The following is a 9259-nucleotide window of genomic DNA, read 5'->3' as shown; positions in this document are numbered from 1 at the left end:
GAAAAACGTCTGGTTTTAACTAGGCAGGATGAACGATTCCGGCTCTCCATGGAGATGCAACGTTCACCAAGGGGAAGGTAAGGGCTGGCCAGCACGCTTGGCGCTGAACCAGCATCAGTGGGGTTTTGCTTCTGCTTCTTTCCCATCTACGCACCCTTTCTCTCTCCTACCAAGCAGGAATTACACAATGTCACAGTGTCAGGAACTGGCCCACTCCGACCGCAGATCTCCCTCGATAGTGGACAAACACATCATGGTGGCTTTGAAGCCAAAAACGCCCACAGGTCGCATCCCTCCGGTGCAAACCAGCTGCAGCACTGCCCGAAGGGATGCCCTCGGCCCTCCTGCATCCCGGCCTGCGGAGGAGGGTGCCCATCCCAGCATCAAACAGCCTTCTTAGAAGTGAAGGGGACATCAGCACCCAACATGCTATGTGGGATGATGTGCTGGAGCTAGTTTTTTACAGTGCAGTTTCTTTTTAAGGGTGATTCCCAGGTCTGGAGGGTGGAAAATGGGGAGAACAGGGGTTTCGAGACTGCACCAAGTCCTTCCCGCAGTTTCCTAGGAGATTGGAGATCAGCTGCCCATGATGAGTGATGCAGAAGGGAGGACTGGAGCTGGCTCCTGGCCTGCACCAGCTCTCCCTGCCTCCTGTCCCCCTGCAAGCCACCAAGGCCATGCTGCTGAGCCCTGGGACTGCCCTGATCTCAGACAGTAGACGAGCTGTGCAGGGAAAAATATTTTTTTTTTAAAAAAATAAAAATTTAAAAAATGTTTAAAATGAAAAAAAAAAAAAAAGGATTGAGAGGGGCAGGACCCATGCACTGGCCAGAGGGACACAGTCCTTGCAGTGGAGGAAGGGAGCCAGGACGTGCCAGCTTCAGCTCTTCAGCTGTGGAGGTCCCACTGTGGCTGTCACACCCTGAGGCAGAGGAGGGGACCCTGGATGTGGTTCACTAGGATGGAAAATAAACCCCATACACAGCCCGGAGCCGAGCTTTGCAGGGCGGTGAACATCCCTCCTTCCTCCAGGCTCTTTGCTGCCTCCAAACTATCAGAAATGTGCCAAAATGGGACATTTGGTGGCATATTTTCAGCCATGGGGCTTGGGGAAGTGACCTTTAGCAAGGATGGGAACCCCGGCCCAGCCAGCCCTGCTATTTTTAACCAAGTATCAGGCCAAGTGATGGCGGGTTTCCTTCCTCTTTCTCTTTCGTGAGCGCTGGAAAGGAAAACCAGACAAACCCCCACAAACCCTCCACTTCGGGGCAGGGAAGCCCACAATTAAAAAAAAAGCTAACCCAGCACATTTCTGTACAGCATCGGGATGGATGTTTCAGGCTGCAAATTTCTCTGTGAATCGGGAAAATACAGCAGTGACTTTACTGATGCTGTTTTAGCAAAAAAAATGCAACCAGAGGTAAAAGGGACGAGTTTGTCTGGGGAGTCAAGCTGGAAGGAACAGGGGAAAAATAAAAAGCAGCAGCATTATTTTTTCCAAAAGTCCCAGGATCTTGTTTCAACACTTCCTAAACAAAAAAAGGGAATTGTTCCCTTTAAAGCAACACAGGTTTAGCTCTATTTAAGAAGTGGAGGAACTAAACCCAATAAAAATTAAAGGTTTCATTTGTTGTATCTCTCTTTCCCAAAATTTTTACTTTACTTTTTGTCTTTAAAGGAGAAGCCAAGCCACCACCACCCCAGTTTGATCCCCACACCAAAGAAATTTCTCAAACGTCTGAAAACTTGCCATGAATTACCAACACACTTACAGCTCCAGGTACATTGATACCCAGAAACACGTGGACCACATCTCTGCCTGCAGTATGGGCAAGTCAGGACCAAAATCCTGTTGTCTTTGCCCGGAAAACACAAAAATGTTTTGCATCAAAAAGCTTTAGAGAATTGGCTGTTGGTGGTGTAATGACTGTATATACAGCTTCTGATAGTGTCTGTGTTTTGCAGGTAGTCTGCAAAAAAGTGAAAACATTATGTGGAGTGTGATATATATGTATTTAGCTATATATAACTTGCAAATATATCGAGCGCTACCTACGCGCAACGTAAAAGAAATTGTTTGCCAAATACTTAACATGCTGCTGTCGATTTCTCCGATTCTCTTCTCTGAAAAAAAATATATCCTACATTAATCAGAGAGCAAATACATAGCATGAGAGGAACAGCTTTTGGCTCCGCAAAGGAAGAACATGTGCGATTGCTCAGTTCGTTTTGGTTTGGATGCCGAGCCCAGAAATGCTATCGGCTGCTCATGCTGAAGGCGGTGGCCTTTGTGGCAGATGTAAAGCTTTTGTCCACCATTTTTGGCCTGTTTTTCCAGCTTAAGGGATTGGTGATGGTTTCCTGGCTCAGACATCATTCCTGACCATCCCTCCAAATCAAGTCGCTTTAGTTGATCTTACTTTTTTGCTGGGCTTGGACCAAGTGGGTTCAGGCTGTGCCTGTGCCCAGAAACCAGGGGCTAAGGAGGCAAAAATAAAGAAAACAACCCCCAAAAAACAACCCTTTGAAATTCTCCTCTTTGCATGGCTCCAGGGACCAGGGCTTTGGGAGCAAACACGTTCCCGAGATGTACAGTAACACAGCGAGCAATGGCCCTGGTGTTGCCTCAGCGCCCGGCCGGGATGACCCTGGGAATGCTCAAATGGACTTGCCAGCTTCCAGCAACGCAAACTATGTCTTGGCCGTGTTTGTGCGGGTCCAACCTGGGTCCCCAGCCAGGGCCACCATCACTGGGGACACTTCTGCTGGCAGCAGCTCAGGCTGGAACTCCCCCTCCTACAGCCTGACTGCTGACCCCAAATCTCATGAAAAGCCGCTGTGGCTTCACCAAGGGGAAACACCACATCTCGTCCTTCTCAAACCATGGGCCAACTCTGACTGCTTTTATTTTTTATATATATATACTGTTTATAAAGGCACAGATTATATTGCTCTTCTTCTCTTGCTTACCCGAGCGCAGAGCTCGTGTGGCTGCTCCATCCCAGCAGGTTCCCTCCATTCCTGGGTTTTCCCAAAAGATAGTTCTCATTTGCACACAATTCCCTGCCATGGCAGGTGGCTCCTGGGGATTTCTGCAGTGCCGAAGCCTTTGGGACTGCGTATGCATGAAAGGGGGGAGCTGAGAGGAAAAGGCGGCCTCCTTGCCCTGGGTGATCAAGGGGCTGCAAAGCAAATTAGCTGCCGAAATGTCCCTCTGGCTCATTGGGCAGGGTTGAGCGGGGGCTCTGGGATGGTGGATGGATGGAGCCAGGCTTCGCTCACCACCCCCGGCACCGGCGCGGCGGAGGCTGCCCTCGGTGTGGCGTCACTGCGGTCGGGATGTCGGGAACAACCTTGCCACAAAAATCGAAGCCGGGAATCTGAAAATAAAAATATCACACATGATTTCAGGCTTGCTGAAAGCATGATTGACTGTTTAATTCCCCCCACACACACACACTCCTTTCCTCCCAACCAGGGTGACTCAGCCCTGGCACGGCCGCGGAGGCTTCTCCTGGCTCCTGCCCTCACCGCGAGAGCGGAAAACGTACCCTCTCGTAAACGCCGGCAGCGATAATCAAGCCCAGCACTCGCGGGGCCAATTGACTACTGCCAATTAAAACAGAGCCGGCGGCACTCTCCCACGCTCAGCCCAGGCGGCAAAAGCACCCGCTGCCGAGAAAATGCTCTCCATCACCCCGGGATTCCGCTGCTCCTGCTGAACCCCAAACCGAGAGAGAGCCAAGGATGCTGAGCGGCTCTGCTGCTGGGCACGGGCACACGAGGCAAAGGCAGCTGCCTGCGGGACCTGGTGAGGTGGGAAAGCCAAAAATCGATGATGCTTAAAATGTCACCTGGCCAGAGCGCTGCTGCCGTGCGATGGCCTCTGCTTCCAGTGATGGCCATGGGAAACACTCCCCATCAGCCCAGGTCTGTGCTGGGCTCGGTGCTTGGCAGGACACTAAACAATAAACCCCACAGCTCGAGGGAAAAAGATGAGCGCCTTGGGATAACCCATCTCCCAAAGCCATTTCTTTTACTCCTGTGCAAAGCTGCAAAGAGGAAAAGCCAACAACGTGCAAAGCATTGGTCTTGCACTGAGGAACTAGAAAAATACTGTCAAAGGAAAACGGGCTCCTCTGGGGCTCGCTTGATGCAGGGCTGCCTGCTCGTGGGGCCGTCGGGGCCGGGATGGTTTTGGTTTACTTTGATTATTTTTAGTATCTGTAAGTCTTCATCATTTACTAAGCAAAAGTTACCCACTACAGGTAGGGAAATAAACCCCTGACGGGCCCGGCTCCCCTTCCCGGCAGCGAGGAGCAGTCAGCAGATTTTAAAGTTCACCTTTTGCCGGTGGCGTCGCTGCTCCCAAGCCCAACCCCAGCGATTAAACAGAGCCAACCCCAGCCTCGTCCCTCCGCTGTCTCATTCCCACCTCCCAGCTGTAGTTTTGCGATGCTATTTCTGCTCCCTTGCTCACCCCAGGGCCGTCAGGGGGAGGGCAGAAGGACGTGCTCTGCCCACAGCCACAGCCGCCACCGCATTTCCCCACTTTTGCCACTTTGTGTGTGTCCCCCTGGGCTGTGGCTGGTGGTGCAGGACTCCACTGGCACCCTGCAGCCCCGACAGCATTTTGGGGCTGCGCTGTCCCCCCTGCGTGGGGGACGAGCGGTTTCGTGCGAGTTGGTGTGCTGCATGCCTGCCTGCCTCTTCTCCTGGAAGTCTCTCACACCAGTCTTGGCTTTTACATTCTTTTTACACTCCAAGTTTCTAGCTGTAGACATACAGTGAGTGCTCTCCAAATGTAAAACCCAGAATTCATGCATTTAGAATCCAGAATTTATTTAAAAAAAAACCCAAACAATTCTTTGCTTTAAGGTCCAGTCTCTGAAGGAAGGACCACACAGGGCATCTGCAACCGGTGGGATGGGGCTGTAGGACTTGGCTTCCTTCACCCCCCTCGCCGGAGCTCGGCTGTGCTGGAAGTTCCCGCGTCTCCGAGGGATCGCCAGGAACCCGACCTTGACCGCTCTCAGCTTTACACAACAGCAGCACGAAGCCGGTCTGGGAGAGACCCTGCAGCCACAGCCAAGTTTTTTCCACTGTGGGTGGATTTTCCCTGGGGAGGTTTAATGCAGCAGGGAGACGTTTGCTCAGCCCTGGCCAGACCGTGCTGGTGTCTGCAGGCATCCAAAGGCCCATGGCTCTGCACGACTAAACACCCCCCAAAACTCGAAAGCAAAGGCCATGGTGTTTCACTGCTGCTTTCCCAGCCTGTAAAATGACTCTTGCCTACGAGGTCAGAAGCTGTCTCCCCACCAAGTTAACCTGATCACACAAGATCATGAGTGCCCAAGTGCACTTTAAGTAAAATACAAAGAGCCAGACTGACTTTTAAAACATAAGCATCCAAAGGTGCATAGAGCCTAAGAGGGTTTGCAAGCCACCAGCCTGCATCTCGCTGAAGACAGAGTGGAGCTGAGCCCTTGTCTCCCACATCAGAGGCAGCCTGTGATAAAAAGAAAAGAGTTAAAAAAAAAAAATCACAAGAACATTCGCTGCTGGAAACTGCTCATGGAAGGGCGTGATGTCTGGAAGGAGCCTGTGCACACAACGTGTGCCAAGAAAGGGGATGAGATGTGGTGTCTCCACATCCATGCTCGGTGCAAGATGCAAAGATCATCCCCCAGTTTGGGGCCACACCGGGCTCCTGGCTGGACAGCGCTGTGGCCACCACGAGCACCCTGCACGCCAGCCCCAGAGAAGCACAAACCAAACAGTTAAGGAAATTTAATTTTAACATGGTGAGGAGGCGGCTCTCTGCAGATGGCATCAATACCAGCTCCACTGCCAGCTCCACGGTGTGTCATCGGTTCTGTTCAGCCTTAAGTGATGCAAATATAGAAAACAATGTCATTGTTGCTAGGATTTTCGGGCTCTGGCTGCCTGGCCAGGCTGAGAGCGTGCGGTGATGCTGGGGAAGGACGGCCGTGAGGAATGGTGTTATTTCAGAAGAAGAGGAAGATGAGTAACTTTTCCAAAGGCTGAGTCCTTTCAGTGCACAAATGCATTTTTCAAATGGCTCAGATCTCAGTTATCAGTAACGCTTTTGGCTGCTGTGGGTCTCAAGGACATCAAAGAGTGTGTCTGCTGTGGGTTTTGGGATGGTGGCAAGAGCCACCCCACGTGACCCCACGCTCTGGGTTTGCTCAGCCCCAGCCCTGAGCTCTGAATTCACAGAAACATCTCATGGTCAAAGCGCAAAAATGACCAAAAATTGGTATTTATAAAACACCAGACATCCCTATTTACCCCTGAAACTCTCCCCTAGCACCAGATCGACCACATCAGGGCAGCCACGAGGGGCAAAGCCCCGATGAACCCCTTCATGTCTCCCCACTGTGTCCCACTGAATGGTCAACACAGGAGACATGGCACAAGGCAAACACTCCAGCAGCAGTGACCCCATCTCAGGTCTGCAGCTGCTGCCCCAGCAGCAGCAAGGACACGGGACAGTGGCTTTGCCCCAGCCTTGCCTCTTGGCCTGGCAACCTTTGTGCCACAGGAGCCAGCCCCTGCTGGAATTTTCCCAGGGCATCTGTGCAGGCACGGCGGCAGGTTCCCACCTCCGCAGGCTGCCCACAGGCAAAGGCACCTGCAGCGAAAGATTTTGACTATTCTGCTCCCAAAAAGCCATCCATTTCCCCCACGTCATCCAAATTCAGCTGGCTGCAGAGCTCCGTTTTTCTCCTTGCTGTCCCGCAGCAGCTAGCAGCAGGCATTGCCCTGCCTGCCCAGGGGTTGCAGTAGTACAACAGGCAGCTTTGGATTTCCCACACCCCCCAAACCAGCCGTGAATACACCCCGCACCCTGCAAAGCTGTGCCAGCGAGGCCATTGCACAGCCCCAGGCTCCAGGCACACCGAGGACCAGAGTTTCAGGGCTATTTTGACCGCCGCGAGGCTCACCATGCTCACGATGTTCCATCTGGAAGCATCTAAAGCACATGCACTGGCTCCATGGGAGGTCTGGGACTTTTTGGAGCCTGAACCAGACTCTTTCAAGTCCCTGTTTTGCAGGGGGAGTTGTTGGCAACACCATCGCTCCACTCAAAAATGGGATTTCTCTATGAACAGCTCTGTGCCCGATGACTACCAGCTCCAAAATCACGCTGGGGGGCACCCATTTCCCGGAGGTGATGCACCCTCCTCGCACACCCCACACTGCCCGTGGCAGAGCCCCGCTGCAGGGAGATACCAGGAAAATTATTTTCCACCTAATTAACCGCTGATCCCCTATAGTAGGGGAGAGTAGTCAGAGTCTACTTTGATAGCAGTCAGAGGCTACTTTGGCTGGGAACTGCAAACCATCTCGCCCCGGCCGCCAGCAGCAGGACGTGGGGCGTCCCTGGCACGGGGCCGAGAGGATGAGGATGGGAAAGGCGAGGGGAATGGCCTCGCACAGGAAAGCCTGCGAGCACTCCTCCATCCAAACATCTGACATCCAGCCCCAGCCCAATCAGCTTCTTGTCCGTGAAAATACACAACCGTGACCTATTTCCAGGGAATGCTAGCGCCCGTTTAAACAAATCCCTGACAAATGAAGGCAAGAAACCATTTCCTCCCTGTTTCCTTCCATTAGAAATGAAACACTGCCGTTAATCACCAGTAAAGAAATAAACCCGCTAAATGATCTGACAGTGACTGCATGAGTCAGGTCCCTCTCCTCGAGCTCACCGCAGACCTGACCCCAGGCACAGCCAGGCTAATTCTGGCCCTGCTGAGCCAAACCATTGCTCTCTCCTACCTTCCCTACATTAAAAAAAAATGCTGTCGAGGGATGTGCTGGCTGATGCTCAGCCCTGTGTGCACCCCCTGTTTTATATACTCCAAATAATTTAATTTTACACTCCAATTAATATTTTTCTTTTTCCCTCCAGGAAAAGCTTGTGTGCAAGAGCCCTTTAGGGAAAAATTAGGCCCCACACTGCGTACATGATACTCCTGGGGAGATTCCAATTGGACACAAAAGGAAAATTTTTCACAATGAGAACAATCAGCCACTGGAACAATCTCCCCAAAGAAGTGGTGGATTCCCCAACATTGGACACTTTAAGTGTTCCATTCAGCTGGACAGGGTGCTGGACCATCTTGTCTAGACCATGATTTTGTGAAGAAAGGTTGGGCTAGATGATCCTTGAGGTCCCTTCCAACCTGCTATTTTGTGATTCTATGAAATATTAGGGTCTCTTATCAAGAACTGTTATTTTGCAAACCCTCCAGCAGCCTCCAGCCACAGTGACCATTTCATCCTGCTCCCTGCCTGTTCCCCTCTGAAAGCAAATCCCACCTCCAAGATGGCAGCAAGCAAATGTTTTGGTGGCCGTGATGGTGCTAAATCCCGGGGAAACAGCCGGTCCCTGGGACACAATGTCCCGGTCAAGGCTGCCAGGAGCAGCTTGCTGGTAGACAGAGCAATTAGCTCCATCAAGGAGGAGAGCAGACACTGTTTTGCAGAGGGTGTAGGAATTTTTCCTTCATTTGCAGACTTGGCTTGTGGAGATAACTTTGGGTTGGTTTGTGGGGTTGTTTTGAGCCAGATTAGGATCTTTCTTGTGCACCATGCGTGGGGCTGTTTACTAAATGCTGTTGGCAAAACACAGCCCACCACAAACCTCAGCAGCGGCGTGCTGGATGCATGCAGCTCCCAATGCCGGCTGCAAGAGAGGGTGCAATGCCTTGCTCCGACATCAGCACCAGAGCTGGCCGGGCAGAGGCGCCTTCTGCACCCCGGAAAGGTGTTAGGAAATCGCTCAAACCCTGTGCAAAGCATGCAGCATATGCCCTTTTCCCAGGCCGATTGGCTGTTAGCAGTGATGCTGAGGGACTGAGCACACAGAGATGTCCTTGTTTCTGCAGCTGGTCAGAGCGATGCCTGCACTCCCCCGTGAAACAGGGGGGGCTCATCTCGCTGGGGTGCTGCAAGGGTGAGCACGGCACAGACCGTGTGGTGCTTATGCCGTGGTGTTCATGTTTTACCTGCGGGGTCACAGCCGGATGGTTACGCAGCTGTACGATGGTGATGTTGGCAGGTTGTTCCTGGCCCTGCTGCTGCTCAGCCTCCTCCCGCTGCCTCCTCCAGTCCCACCATACCCACGCTGGGACCGTCCCCAGGAGGGAACCTCACAGGAAAGCCCAAAAGGGACATCCCCACCACCACCACCCCACTGGCGAGGAGCTTGGCTGCTGCCCTTAAGCTC

At 52.3% G+C, this 9259-nt stretch overlaps 1 long non-coding RNA gene across 1 annotated transcript; it reads right to left on the bottom strand.

The window, feature by feature from the left end:
- Positions 1-2996: 2996 nt before the first annotated feature.
- Positions 2997-9182, bottom strand: LOC141952706 (uncharacterized). The gene is made up of 3 exons (XR_012631699.1): positions 9039-9182; positions 5393-5509; positions 2997-3380 (listed from the first exon to the last, which is right to left on the bottom strand). It is a non-coding gene; the product is annotated as an uncharacterized LOC141952706 (long non-coding RNA).
- Positions 9183-9259: the final 77 nt, after the last annotated feature.

Source organism: Strix uralensis, chromosome 20, assembly GCF_047716275.1.
Source record: "Strix uralensis isolate ZFMK-TIS-50842 chromosome 20, bStrUra1, whole genome shotgun sequence".
Taxonomy (NCBI): domain Eukaryota; kingdom Metazoa; phylum Chordata; class Aves; order Strigiformes; family Strigidae; genus Strix; species Strix uralensis.
This window is presented reverse-complemented; position numbering and strand designations above follow the sequence as displayed.